General features: G+C 39.5%; 1 protein-coding gene across 1 annotated transcript in view; it reads left to right on the forward strand.

The window, feature by feature from the left end:
- LOC128644522 (prolyl 3-hydroxylase 2) overlaps positions 1-15,003 on the forward strand; it is a 201,486-nt gene that overhangs the window by 97,834 nt on the left and 88,649 nt on the right. The gene's annotated exons all lie outside the window — the stretch shown is intronic.

Raw genomic sequence — 15,003 nt, forward strand, 5'->3', positions numbered from 1 at the left:
TTAATTAATTTCGTTAGATTCAAATTATATTTAAGTTAGGGGGGTGTTAGTGTTAGGGTTAGACTTAGCTTTAGGGGTTAATACATTTATTAGAATAGCAGTGAGCTCCAGTCGGCAGATTAGGGGTTAATGTTTGAAGTTAGGTGTCGGTGATGTTATGGAGGGCAGATTAGGGGTTAATAATATTTATTATAGGGTTAGTGAGGCGGATTAGGGGTTAATAACTTTATAATAATAGCGGTGCGGTCCGCTCGGCAGATTAGGGGTTAATAAGTGTAGGCAGGTGGAGGCGACGTTGTGGGGGGCAGATTAGGGGTTAATAAATATAATATAGGGGTCGGCGATGTTAGGGGCAGCAGATTAGGGGTACATAGGGATAATGTAAGTAGCGGCGGTTTACGGAGCGGCAGATTAGGGGTTAAAAATAATATACAGGGGTCAGCGATAGCGGGGGCGGCAGATTAGGGGTTAATAAGTGTAAGGTTAGGGGTGTTTAGACTCGGGGTACATGTTAGAGTGTTAGGTGCAGACGTAGGAAGTGTTTCCCCATAGCAAACAATGGGGCTGCGTTAGGAGCTGAACGCTGCTTTTTTGCAGGTGTTAGGTTTTTTTTCAGCTCAAACAGCCCCATTGTTTTCTATGGGGGAATCGTGCACGAGCACGTTTTTGAAGCTGGCCGCTTCCGTAAGCAACTCTGGTATCGAGAGTTGCAGTGGCGTTAAATATGCTGTACGCTCCTTTTTTGGAGCCTAACGCAGCCATTCTGTGGACTCTCAATACCAGAGTTATTTTAAAGGTGCGGCCAGAAAAAAGCCAGCGTTAGCTACGCGGGTCGTTACCGACAAAACTCTAAATCTAGCCGTAAGCTTCTTAAATTATCAATATTATTATCAAGCAAATAAACTTTTGCATGTCCTGATATATTTGCATATAGTAAAATACCTGATGCCGAATTGAACAAGCTCAACACCCCAACTTTTATACATACTAGTGAATTTACCACTACAAAACAGTGAATGAATTGAAAGACACTATTTGTTAAAATAGCCCTGAGCAAATGAGAAGATAACGTCTGCTTACACCAATAAACACATTTTAGGACTGGATTATAATTGGAGTGCAAAATATCGCTTTCGCGAAATAGATATTTGCACTCCACTTAGTAATACTAGCGCACGCAAATGTGCGTTGGCATTACAAGTTAGGTGCAATTTGAACGTGACCTCGCTTTCGCATTGCATGGAAGCTTTGTGCTCACGTTGGGCCCCTTGTTCGAACTAGCGCAGCGCAGGGGGTAAGTCACACAGCGATGTATGTAATAACTCCAGAGGGGTCCTGATATCTTTCTTTAGAGCAGTCTGAGCATTCAGCACATTTGTTTTTGTCTAATCTCTATTGACAATAAAGTTACTGCAGGGCGTGTTTTTAACCCACATTCCCATTTTTATTTTGCTTGTTTTTGTTTCAATAAATGTTAAGTTTTAATTAAAGTAACACACACCGAATATGAGTGTAAAATAACATCACTAAGTAAATAAATATAGTTTGGTGGACTAGTGTGCTGTAAAGTGTATTTCTTTGAGTGGGTCTTTAACCCACCAAACCTAGAACCCCAATGCAATATGGCACTGCATGAGATGAAAGTTTTTGTTACAGTTTTTGTGCATTGTATTTTATACTCGTATTGTTCCTCATGTAGGCCGCACTTTTTTCCCTTGATCTGTAGCTTTAAATTTGCAGTGCGGCCTATATGTGGGGGGGCAGCCTATAATCGGGTCTTTTCGGCTAAATCGTACATGCGCAGTATGACCGAACTTCCGGTGCATCCTGTGGCCTTATGGGTAATGTAGTCCGCCGGAGTTGGGTGGTTTTGCGAGAGGGACGATAGTTGGTAGGTTTGGCACGACACTCATATGCATTAGCCACCGCTGTGAAGATACAGTAATGCTGAGAACAGACATATGAATGAGGAGGGAGGAAGTGGGCAGAGCACAAGGGACATGTGAGTCAGTTGCGATACTGATATTTTTTGGTAAGAAACAGTTTTTGGTTTTTTTTGCCCTCACATCATACCTGCTAAAATAAATAAAAAATTGCTTTAATACGATATGTTAAAATAAAACAAAGGAAAGATGCTGTACTCCTTAGTGCTGGTGATTTCAAATGTGAAAAAAGCCTTTATTCAGCCATTAAAGCTGTAATGGCTGAATAAAGGTTTTTTCACATTTGAAATTACGGTACTAAGGAGTGCAGCATCTTTACTTTGTTATATTCTATACTCTTGGGAAAGTGGAAAAGGATCCCCTGGGAGCTAGCACCCTGCATTGGCCCTCATTGCTTGCACATTTGGGAATCCAAGTCTCAATCACTTGCAAACATTGCAGCTTGTGCAACTAATGTGCATATTTTCTTTAAAATTACATTTCTTCCAAATGGCACCAAACTTTAAGGGTGCGGCCTATAATCAGGTGCGGCCTATATTCGGCACAATACGGTATTACTTTACACTTCAGGTATTATTATATTTAAGCTTTGCGCTTTCTATTATATTACATTTAGGTCAAGCTGTCATTTTACAAATCCTGATTATGTTTTTAAAGTTTCTGTGTTACTTTCACAAATTAGGATCATACTTTCTATATTTCTGTGTATCTTTTAGAACTTACATTTCTTTGTATTTTTCCTATTAAAAAGTAAAACAGAGCTTCAGAAAGTGGGAGGAACAGGGGACTTCTCTGGGTTGTAGAGGGGAGTTCCCAGGGTATGTCTGAAGCTCTCTCACAAGTCTTGTGAAATGCTGTAAGCATTTTAAGCAAGCTGTTTTCATTGATTTTTCTCGACATCTATATGCAAGTGAAATGTGCTCAAAATTCACAATATACTTGTTTAACTGACAGAAAAGTAATATATATGGGTAAAAAGCAAGTTAAAGGGATATGATGCCCACATTTTTTTATTTCATGATTGAGAAAGTGCATGCAATTTTAATCAACTATTCAATTTACTTCTACTATCTAATTTGCTTCATTCTCTTGATATCCTTTGTTGAAAAGCATATCTAAATTGATTATTGGCTGCACATAGATGCCTCAGGTTATTGGCTCACCCATGTGCATTGCTATTTCTTCAACAAATCATACCTAAAGAATGAAGCAAATTAGTCAATAGAAGTAAATTGGAATGTTGTTTAAAATTATATTCTTTATCTGAATAATGAAAATGTGGGGTTTCATGTCCCTTTTAAACTGTAGTGAAAACATTTTAGTTTAATTTGTAATTAATGCAAACTGAGCCTTTATATCAGCCCCAGGTGTTCTCCAGTTCCATTCTCTCTTCACTGTTAAATTCTGTATCCCATAGAGTTCCATTACTTTCTATAGAAGGCATCTCTTATTTCTCTTGGACTTTAAGGTTTTCTTATAGAATTATATGGCTTGAGCCCCTGTGAAGCCTGCGCTATAATTTCCTCTCCAAACTAGAGAATCTTTGCTTATCAGGCCCATAGAAAGCAATGTAAATTCTAATCAAAAAGTGTAAATGCAGCGGAACTGTTATGTCATGCAGTGCTATATTGCACTGGGCTTGTCTCTCCTTCACATACATAAATGCAGGGAATTCCCCTTTGAGAAGTATAGCAAAATATGCCTTTGAAGAATTTCCATAGTGATCTTGCAGTGTTGGAGGATCATTTTATATCATCTTACTTGACTGAAAGTTTAGATCATCAGGGCCTTCATCATACCCACAAGAAATATCCACAATGGGTCTGACAATATATTCAAACAAAGTGGGCTGACCCTCTCTGTTTCGACGAGTGGCAATGTTTTTCCCATAGGAGATAATAGGGATCGCAGCTTCAATAAAAGTCTGCCAACAGTACCAGTTATCTGCATGTTGGTGGGGGTAGGGCTGTATGCACAGAATGTTTATACAACATAGATTGTACGTTCACAGTCTGACTAGAGAATATCACCTGAATTACCTGCATATCTCTATATAAAAAAGCAAGATATTTTATCTCAAAATTTCCTAAGCATTCACACCCCACTGTAAAGAGACTTTAAGCAGCCAATAAGGATGCTAGTCCCAGGACTTGCAAGCAGGGATAGGCAAGGTGTCCATACACAGACACTGGTGTCCGTGACTGGCCCTTGCAGTGTCCGCCACACAGTTTGTAGTGGGGAGGGAGGGGTAGGACAGATAAATGCTGGTCCTGACACTTCTTGATGCAAGCAGCGCCACATTTCGCAGGATTGGGGCCGTGCCTGCGTGATGCCACTCAGTAGCGAAAAAGTGAGTGAAAGAGAGGGAAGAAGCAAGCTGCCTGCAGTGGAGCCTGTGTCAACCACCCATGAGTCATGACCCACCCTCATTCCTTGATCTGTGCGGTAGCATTGGTGCTGGTGTCTGTGTGTAGAAGACCGCTGTCTACTCTGAAAAACCTTACCTAATCAAGTAAGTAACCAACCATGATGATCATGCGTAGAAATACGCAAGTTGAAAACCAGCTGGATTGCTGAAATTATAGCAACTCCCTGTAGCAGCAGGAAGTGTGGAGTGGCCATAATGTTTAATAGGAATTTGTCTTATCAGATTAAAAATCAGGTGTTGGACCCAAAAGGGAGATATGATTATTCAAGCTGAAATTAACAAGAGACTGTGGACGTTTTGTAACATATATGGCCCAAACGAAATTGACACAGAATTCTGGGAAGTGATTAAGAATAAATTAGCAAAGTATCTAGGGCAAAACATATTGATGGCAGGTGACTTTAATGCTACGATGCGGCCAGAGATTGATAGGCTACGATCTGGAGCCATTAGGAAACAAAATAGAGAGGCAAAGCTTCTACGGGAATTTGCGAAGTCATTAAAATTAAGGGATATATGGCGCTTACAGCATCCAGATGAGCGCGAATTTTCGTGCGAATCTAAATAATTTAAAAACTTTTCGCGGATAGATATGTTCCTGATAGATGAGAAATTATTGGTTCTGGAAATAGAGACACAAATATCCGAGATAGTAATATCAGATCATGCGATAATAAGCTTGAATATAGAGGGTGGGCTGGATAAGCACAGTAACAGGAACACGTTTAGCTTCTCCAGATATATGTTACTGGACGAGAATTTTCAGAACTTTTTAATGGAAAGATGGAGAGAATACCATAGGCAGAACAGATTAGAGGTGCAGCCCAGAAATACTCTGGGAAGCTGGTAAAGCTGTTTTACGGGGTGAAATCAAAAGTTATATGATAAAAAGAAAGCGGAAGTTCAAAGATAGAGAGATCCAACTAGCCAATCATTTTAAAAATTCATATAGTAGATATGTGGTAACTCCAAATACACATTCCTGGAATAGCTACAAAACAGCTAAATTAGAGTGGAAGACCTTTCTGAGAGAAAAGTGGGCAAGAGAAGATATTCGGACAAGAGCATACTGTCAGGGGTATCAGGGGATCTCCGCAAAGCATTTGGCGAAAATAATAAAATTTCGGAAAAAAAGAATCTAATTCCAATCCTCAAGGAAGGTTCAACTACTTTTACTCAACCAGTAGAGATAAGAGAGGTCTTTTATAGATATTATAAGGAATTGTACTCTAGCGAGGTAATCAATGAGACAATAATGAGTGAATTCTGGCGTAAGATCCGGGTCCCGAAAATAGGCAAGAAGGACTTAGACCAGATTAATTCCCTGATAACAGAGGAGGAAGTTATAACTATGATTGACAGAATTAAAGTTAATAAGGCATCGGGGCCTGACGGTCTTCCGGCAGAATTCTACAAAATTATTAAAAAAGAAATCGCGGGTACGTTTTTAGAACTTTACAATAGCTATTATTTGCAAGGGAATCTAAGCTCACCTTTTTTCACCGATTCAATAGTTACACTAATACATAAGAAAGGGAAAGCACCAAAAGAGCTGGGATCATATCGACCAATTTCACTCCTGAATCAAGACTATAAAATATTAATGTCAATAGTAGCAGATAGATTGAAGAAAGGGGTCGGAAATTTGATCCATAATGACCAATCAGGATTTATCCCGGGTAGAAATCCAGTACGGAATATGCGGAGGGTGATAGTCATTCTAGACCATTATTTTAATAAATCCCAGAACCCGAATAAAAAAAACATATGCAGATCTAGCTATGCTTACGATCGATGCAGAAAAAGCATTCGATTCCATCATTTGGGATTATCTATTTTTGGCTCTTAAGGAATTCAGTTTTGATGGTAACGTAGTTCAGTTAATTAAAAAGATTTATACCAGCCCGAGGTCTCAACTGCTGGTAAACGGAGAATTATCTCACTACATAACTTTACAGAGAGGGACCCGACAGGGATGTCCCTTGTCACCATTATTAATCGACTTGGTACTGGAACCACTGGCTGTTCAATTAAGACAAGAATTAAAGGGACTTGAATTTGGGGGACATAATCTCTTAATTTCCTTATATGCGGATGATGTTATGCTGTTCTTACAGCATACTGAAACAAGTATTCCCAAATGTCTAGCAATCATCAACAATTTCAGTCTTTTTTCCGGATATAAAATCAATAAGAAAAAGTCAGAGCTGTTATGGATAAATAAATTAAGATCGAGTTATCTGTTACATGGATTTAAAGAAGTAAAGTCAATAAACTACTTAGGAATAAAAATAAGTAAAAATCCCAAAGATTGGTATAGCTTAAATTATGCAGAGTTTTTTGACAATCTAGAGGGTAGATTAGGTAGGTGGAATTTCCACTACTTATCGCTCTCTGCGAAAATAGTGTTGATTAAAACGATTGTGTTCCCCAGGCTATTGTTTTTATTGCAAAATCTACCTCTGTGGATAACCAGACAATATATAGCAAGGTATAATAGAGCTTGCGCACATTTTATTTGGGGTAAGAGGAAAATCAGAGTAGCGACCGCAAAACTTACCCAAAGTAAAAAATATGCCGGTTTGGCTTTACCGGACATCGTAAAATATAACGTTGTCGCCCTTATGAAATTTGGAGTAGACTGGATTACGGAGGCTAATTATCGGCTAGATTTAGAGTTCGGCGGTAAAAGGGCTGTTAACGCTCCGCGGGTTTTTTTCTGGCCGCACCATAAATTTAACTCTGGTATCGAGAGTTCAAACAAATGCTGCGTTAGGCTCCAAAAAAGGAGCGTAGAGCATTTTTACCGCAAATACAACTCTCGATACCAGAGTTGCTTACGGACGCGGCCGGCCTCAAAAACGTGCTCGTGCACGATTCTCCCATAGGAAACAATGGGGCTGTTTGAGCTGAAAAAAAACCTAACACCTGCAAAAAAGCAGCGTTCAGCTCCTAACGCAGCCCCATTGTTTCCTATGGGGAAACACTTCCTACGTCTGCACCTAACACCCTAACATGTACCCCGAGTCTAAACACCCCTAGCCTTACACTTATTAACCCCTAATCTGCCGCCCCCGCTATCGCTGACCCCTGCATTACACTTTTAACCCCTAATCTGCCGCTCCGTAAACCGCCGCCACCTACGTTATCCCTATGTACCCCTAATCTGCTGCCCTAACATCGCCGACCCCTATGTTATATTTATTAACCCCTAATCTGCCCCCCACAACGTCGCCGACACCTACCTACACTTATTAACCCCTAATCTGCCGAGCGGACCTGAGCGCTACTATAATAAAGTTATTAACCCCTAATCCGCCTCACTAACCCTATCATAAATAGTATTAACCCCTAATCTGCCCTCCCTAACATCGCCGACACCTACCTTCAATTATTAACCCCTAATCTGCCGACCGGAGCTCACCGCTATTCTAATAAATGTATTAACCCCTAAAGCTAAGTCTAACCCTAACACTAACACCCCCCTAACTTAAATATAATTTTTATCTAACGAAATAAATTAACTCTTATTAAATAAATTAATCCTATTTAAAGCTAAATACTTACCTGTAAAATAAATCCTAATATAGCTACAATATAAATTACATTTATATTATAGCTATTTTAGGATTAATATTTATTTTACAGGTAACTTTGTATTTATTTTAACCAGGTACAATAGCTATTAAATAGTTAAGAACTATTTAATAGTTACCTAGTTAAAATAATTACAAATTTACCTGTAAAATAAATCCTAACCTAAGATATAATTAAACCTAACACTACCCTATCAATAAAATAATTAAATAAACTACCTACAATTACCTACAATTAACCTAACACTACACTATCAATAAATTAATTAAACACAATTGCTACAAATAAATACAATTAAATAAACTATCTAAAGTACAAAAAATAAAAAAGAACTAAGTTACAGAAAATAAAAAAATATTTACAAACATAAGAAAAATATTACAACAATTTTAAACTAATTACACCTACTCTAAGCCCCCTAATAAAATAACAAAGACCCCCAAAATAAAAAATTCCCTACCCTATTCTAAATTTAAAAAGTTACAAGCTCTTTTACCTTACCAGCCCTGAACAGGGCCCTTTGCGGGGCATGCCCCAAGAAGTTCAGCTCTTTTGCCTGTAAAAGAAAACATACAATACCCCCCCCCCAACATTACAACCCACCACCCACATACCCCTAATCTAACCCAAACCCCCCTTAAATAAACCTAACACTAAGCCCCTGATGATCTTCCTACCTTGTCTTCACCATGCCAGGTTCACCGATCCGTCCTGGCTCCAAGATCTTCATCCAACCCAAGCGGGGGCTAGACATCCACTGAAGAAGTCCAGAAGAGGGTCCAAAGTCTTCCTCCTATCCGGCAAGAAGAGGACATCCGGACCGGCAAACATCTTCTCCAAGCGGCATCTTCTATGTTCTTCCATCCGATGACGACCGGCTCCATCTTGAAGACCTCCAGCGCGGATCCATCCTCTTCTTCCGACGACTAGACGACGAATGACGGTTCCTTTAAGGGACGTCATCCAAGATGGCGTCCCTCGAATTCCGATTGGCTGATAGGATTCTATCAGCCAATCGGAATTAAGGTAGGAATTTTCTGATTGGCTGATGGAATCAGCCAATCAGAATCAAGTTCAATCCGATTGGCTGATCCAATCAGCCAATCAGATTGAGCTCGCATTGTATTGGCTGATCGGAACAGCCAATAGAATGCGAGCTCAATCTGATTGGCTGATTGGATCAGCCAATCGGATTGAACTTGATTCTGATTGGCTGATTCCATCAGCCAATCAGAAAATTCCTACCTTAATTCCGATTGGCTGATAGAATCCTATCAGCCAATCGGAATTCGAGGGACGCCATCTTGGATGACGTCCCTTAAAGGAACCGTCATTCGTCGTCTAGTCGTCGGAAGAAGAGGATGGATCCGTGCTGGAGGTCTTCAAGATGGAGCCGGTCGTCATCGGATGGAAGAACATAGAAGATGCCGCTTGGAGAAGATGTTTGCCGGTCCGGATGTCCTCTTCTTGCCGGATAGGAGGAAGACTTTGGACCCTCTTCTGGACTTCTTCAGTGGATGTCTAGCCCCCGCTTGGGTTGGATGAAGATCTTGGAGCCAGGACGGATCGGTGAACCTGGCATGGTGAAGACAAGGTAGGAAGATCATCAGGGGCTTAGTGTTAGGTTTATTTAAGGGGGGTTTGGGTTAGATTAGGGGTATGTGGGTGGTGGGTTGTAATGTTGGGGGGGGGTATTGTATGTTTTCTTTTACAGGCAAAAGAGCTGAACTTCTTGGGGCATGCCCCGCAAAGGGCCCTGTTCAGGGCTGGTAAGGTAAAAGAGCTTGTAACTTTTTAAATTTAGAATAGGGTAGGGAATTTTTTATTTTGGGGGTCTTTGTTATTTTATTAGGGGGCTTAGAGTAGGTGTAATTAGTTTAAAATTGTTGTAATATTTTTCTTATGTTTGTAAATATTTTTTTATTTTCTGTAACTTAGTTCTTTTTTATTTTTTGTACTTTAGATAGTTTATTTAATTGTATTTATTTGTAGCAATTGTGTTTAATTAATTTATTGATAGTGTAGTGTTAGGTTAATTGTAGGTAATTGTAGGTAGTTTATTTAATTATTTTATTGATAGGGTAGTGTTAGGTTTAATTATATCTTAGGTTAGGATTTATTTTACAGGTAAATTTGTAATTATTTTAACTAGGTAACTATTAAATAGTTCTTAACTATTTAATAGCTATTGTACCTGGTTAAAATAAATACCAAGTTGCCTGTAAAATAAATATTAATCCTAAAATAGCTATAATATAATTATAATTTATATTGTAGCTATATTAGGGTTTATTTTACAGGTAAGTATTTAGCTTTAAATAGGAATCATTTATTTAATAAGAGTTAATTTATTTCGTTAGATAAAAATTATATTTAACTTAGGGGGGTGTTAGTGTTAGGGTTAGACTTAGCTTTAGGGGTTAATACATTTATTAGAATAGCGGTGAGCTCCGGTCGGCAGATTAGGGGTTAATAAGTGTAGGTAGGTGTCGGCGATGTTAGGGAGGGCAGATTAGGGGTTAATAAATATAACATAGGGGTCGGCGATGTTAGGGGCAGAAGATTAGGGGTACATAGGGATAACGTAGGTGGCGGCGATTTGCGGTCGGAAGATTAGGGGTTAATTATTTTAAGTAGCTTGCGGCGACGTTGTGTGGGGCAAGTTAGGGGTTAATAAATATAATATAGGGGTCGGCGGGGTTAGGGGCAGCAGATTAGGGGTACATAAGTATAACGTAGGTGGCGGTCGGCAGATTAGGGGTTAAAAATTTTAATCGAGTGGCGGCGGTGTGGGGGGAGCTCGGTTTAGGGGTACATAGGTAGTTTATGGGTGTTAGTGTAGTTTAGGGTACAGTAGTTAAGAGCTTTATGAACCGGCGTTAGCCAGAAAGCTCTTAACTCCTGCTTTTTTCAGGCGGCTGGAATCTTGTCGTTAGAGCTCTAACGCTCACTGCAGAAACGACTCTAAATACCAGCGTTAGAAAGATCCCATTGAAAAGATAGGCTACGCAAATGGCGTAGGGGGATCTGCGGTATGGAAAAGTCGCGGCTGTAAAGTGAGCGTTAGACCCTTTAATCACTGACTCCAAATACCAGCGGGCGCCCAAAACCAGCGTTAGGAGCCTCTAACGCTGGTTTTGACGGCTACCGCCGAACTCTAAATCTAGGCCTATGTGACTTATTAGGATTTAGAATCCACACTGTTAAAGCCCTTTGATCTTAAGGCAATATTACATCTTCCGTATAGGAGTCTACCTAGCAATGTTAGTACTCTTTTAACCTTTGCTAATGTGGTTCGCGCATGGCAGAAATTTTGCGGTTATGTGGGTCAAGATTTCCATTTATCACAATTCTTGCCACTTATTGGTACGCCGGATTTCATGCCCGGGATGAATAATATGGTCTTTAAAGTCTGGAAGCAAAAAGGTATACGTTACTTTTATCAGTTAATGCAAGGAGAGGGGCAAGTGATGCAATCATTCCAGACACTGGCAAGACAATATCAGCTCCCGAGTAAAACTTTTTTCGCCTATCTTCAGGCCAGGAGTTTCCTCCTTAAATTTTTGCAAACGTATAGAATCGTGTGGGACCCAGGAATTGATTGAGGTATGAAATTATATGTGTCCGGCAAAAGATCCATATCGTATTGGTATAAGTTTTTACAAAATCTCTCAGGGAAAGAACAAGAGGAAAGTGTTTGTTATGAAATATGTTAGCTCTCTACAAGGTGAGGAAATTGAAAGGAGTCTTAGACTGGCTGATGCAGCAACATGTTTGGTAACCTGGAAAGAATCACAAGTTAAGCTTTTAAATAATTATTACTTAACCTCCATGAGGATGAGTAAATGGGCGCCAAATTAGCATAAGGGGAACTGCTTTAAATGCCATAAAGAGGGAGCAGACCTGAGCCATTGTCTCTGGGAATGCCCAAAAATCAGTCAATTCTGGAGCAAAATCCAACATTGGGTGAACAGGTTTTTTGCCAGAAAAACTTACCTTCGAGCTGAGGCATATTCTTCTTTTAAAAGAATATGGGCGAATCAAAGGTGAGGGTCTATTAATCAATTTCGCTATTCTGGCAGCACGACATATGATATTTTCTAAATGGAGATCTCCTGAGGCCCCGACTATTTGTGAGTTTGTCAATACTATTAAGTCACAAATGATTATTGAAAGACAACATTTAGTAAGAGTACCTGAAAAGACTCTTAGAATATTTTTTGACAAATGGAAGAAGGTAATACTATCTTGGCCCCGGACGGCACAGCTGCAATTTGTTTCTCCGTTGAAGAATAATGTAAATTTCATAGCGCTGGTTGTAGGGGAGGTATTCCCAGTATTTGGCTGTGAGCTTCTCTGGCAGGGATAGGGGGTCGGACTGCCTCCAGGTTGGGGGGTTGGGGTTTCTTCCTTTTTTTTTTATTATTATTATTTTTTTCTTCTCCTTTGATGGCTGAGTAGTTAGTCAACGCAGAAGCTCTGAGCAGGAGCTGTGTCTCCTTTGAATATTTCTGTACACAAGGAAGCTGAGTCTTCCAAGAGCTGCGTGAAGTTTATTATATTTTTCATCTTATATGTATCTTTTTTTGTGATGTTGTGATGTGTGCAGTGCTATAATAAAAACTTTAAAAAATAAAAATAAAAACCATGATGATCATTCGATTAACATCAAGGTGGGTGGGTTTGATCAGGAGTTGCAGAGCCCCCCCAGCAGCCTCTTTAAACTGGCGGCTCTGTCTCCAATCATTCTCAGACAGTATCCTGTGTCCCAGCAGCAGGAGCCTCCAGGATTCTATTTAAACAGGGGTCCCATACTCACCCCAATCCTGTGTCCCAGCAGCAGGAGCCTCCAGGATTCTATTTAAACAGGGGTCCCATACTCACCCCAATCCTGTGTCCCAGCAGCAGGAGCCTCCAGGATTCTATTTAAACAGGGGTCCCATACTCACCCCAATCCTGTGTCCCAGCAGCAGGAGCCTCCAGGATTCTATTTAAACAGGGGTCCCATACTCACCCCAATCCTGTGTCCCAGCAGCAGGAGCCTCCAGGAGGCTCCTGTTGCTAGGACACATGATACTGTCTGAGAAGGATTGGAGTCAGAGCAGCCAATTTAAAGAGCCTGCTGTTCTGTTTGCACTGGGACCCCCAGTGAATATGTTAGCAGAGAGGGGGTCTGCATGCTGAGACCACCTAGGGGAGAGTGAAGGGTTAAAACAGGCTCTATGCAGGGAATAGATCTAGAAGAGCTGGTAACATATCTGTCCTGCTTGTACTCATGTGAAATTCAGTCCTGCTTCACCACAGATATATATTTTATTTTTGGGTGCTGATGGGCTGTACATGAAAAGTGCTGCCCATGCTGTATGGAGCATTGCTATGCTGCAGGGGGTATATCCAGTGAGGGAAGGATTATAAAGAAACTGCCCTGACTAGTTAATTGGTGTCTGTAATGCCGCTCTCCTGACTTAAAGAAACATAGAATGTGTCAGCAGATAGGGATCTTTCGGCCCATCTAGTCTGCCCAATCTTCTGAATACTTTAATTAGTTCCTGGCCTTATCTTATATCTAGCATAGCCTTATGCCTATCCCATGCATATTTAAACTCCTTCACTCTCTCTACCACATCTGCTGGATGGCCATTCCACCATGCATCCACTACCCTCTGTAAAGTGAGTGTTTTTTATGTTTCTAATTTGAAATGTACCTTGGTGTTCTTCACTAAGGTCTGTACTTTGGAAAATGTACGCCACAGCCCTAGTCTGTGCCTATCCCTGCTTGCAAGTGAGTGTGCATCTGGCATTTGCAGTCACATTCATGTTATTTTCCTATTCAGTTTAAGGAAGTTTACTATGAAATCTCACAATATTTCAGTGAAATCTCATGAGATCACAGCAAATCAAAGCGTGACCTCATCACTGCTGATGCTAATTGACTATTTATTTATTTTTTATTTCCAACTTGCAGCTGAAGTATAACTGTTTACAGAGCACTTACAGTATTCTGAGCTATAGAAATTTTGAGGTAAAATATCTTCATTTTTTACATAGAAATGTTCAGGTGATATTTTCATGTCGGCTTTTTACTGTTATGCTGCGTCACTTTCAAGTGATTTAACATCTGAGTATTTTGTCCCTTGAAACAAAAAACAGTTTCTGTTTAGTAACACTTCAAATAATGCCTATGTAAATGAAGTTTCACTGTACAGTCAGTATATTTCTCACAATGGAAATTCTTGAAAAGCTGACTAGACTCATATAGCTGAAAAGGTGCATTTGAATATTAGAAACGTACTGTTATGTTTCTCCATTAAATACTTGCATGAAACTTCCATGGAGCACCTATATATTCAATATGTCTGATCTCCATTGTTAATAAAGACAAAACAAAAAAAAACCTTACTATTAAACCTAAAGGGGCTGTGGAGATGTGGGTATGTAATATAGGCATATACAATGTTTTATTGATATGTATTTTATTGTTTAATGCTATAATATGTATTTTAATCAGTGATATATTTAAAAATGGCGTAATTTTTTTTTGTGTGTGCTTTTTTATTTTTATAGGAAGAGGATTTTGTGTTTTTGATACTAATATTTTATAGAAGACCGTTCTAGTTTTGTTTATTTATTGCCAATATACGTTCTCACTGTTCTGAACGTGTTATATTTCTAATATTCGATCTCACTGTAATAAACGTGTTATTAATATAGAACACGTTTGTTACAGTGCGGTTGCCAATATTATAAGTACAACAGTGAGAACTTATCATATTGAAATTAATTAATTAGGGGAGAAAAAGGTTTGTGCTTTGCTGGGGTTTATTTGAATCTTTTTAATTCATGAGGTTTTGCATTTTGAGTTTAATGTTGCTTTAAAGGGACAGTCAACACCAGAATATTTGTTGTTTAAAAAGATAGATAATCCCTTTATTACCCATTCCCCAGTTTTGCATAACCCACACAGTTATAATTATACATGTTTTACCTCTGTGATTACCTTGTATCTAAGCCTTTGCAGACTGCCCCCTTATTTCA

The sequence above is a fragment of the Bombina bombina genome, unplaced genomic scaffold (genome assembly GCF_027579735.1).
Source record: "Bombina bombina isolate aBomBom1 unplaced genomic scaffold, aBomBom1.pri scaffold_490, whole genome shotgun sequence".
NCBI lineage: Eukaryota > Metazoa > Chordata > Amphibia > Anura > Bombinatoridae > Bombina > Bombina bombina.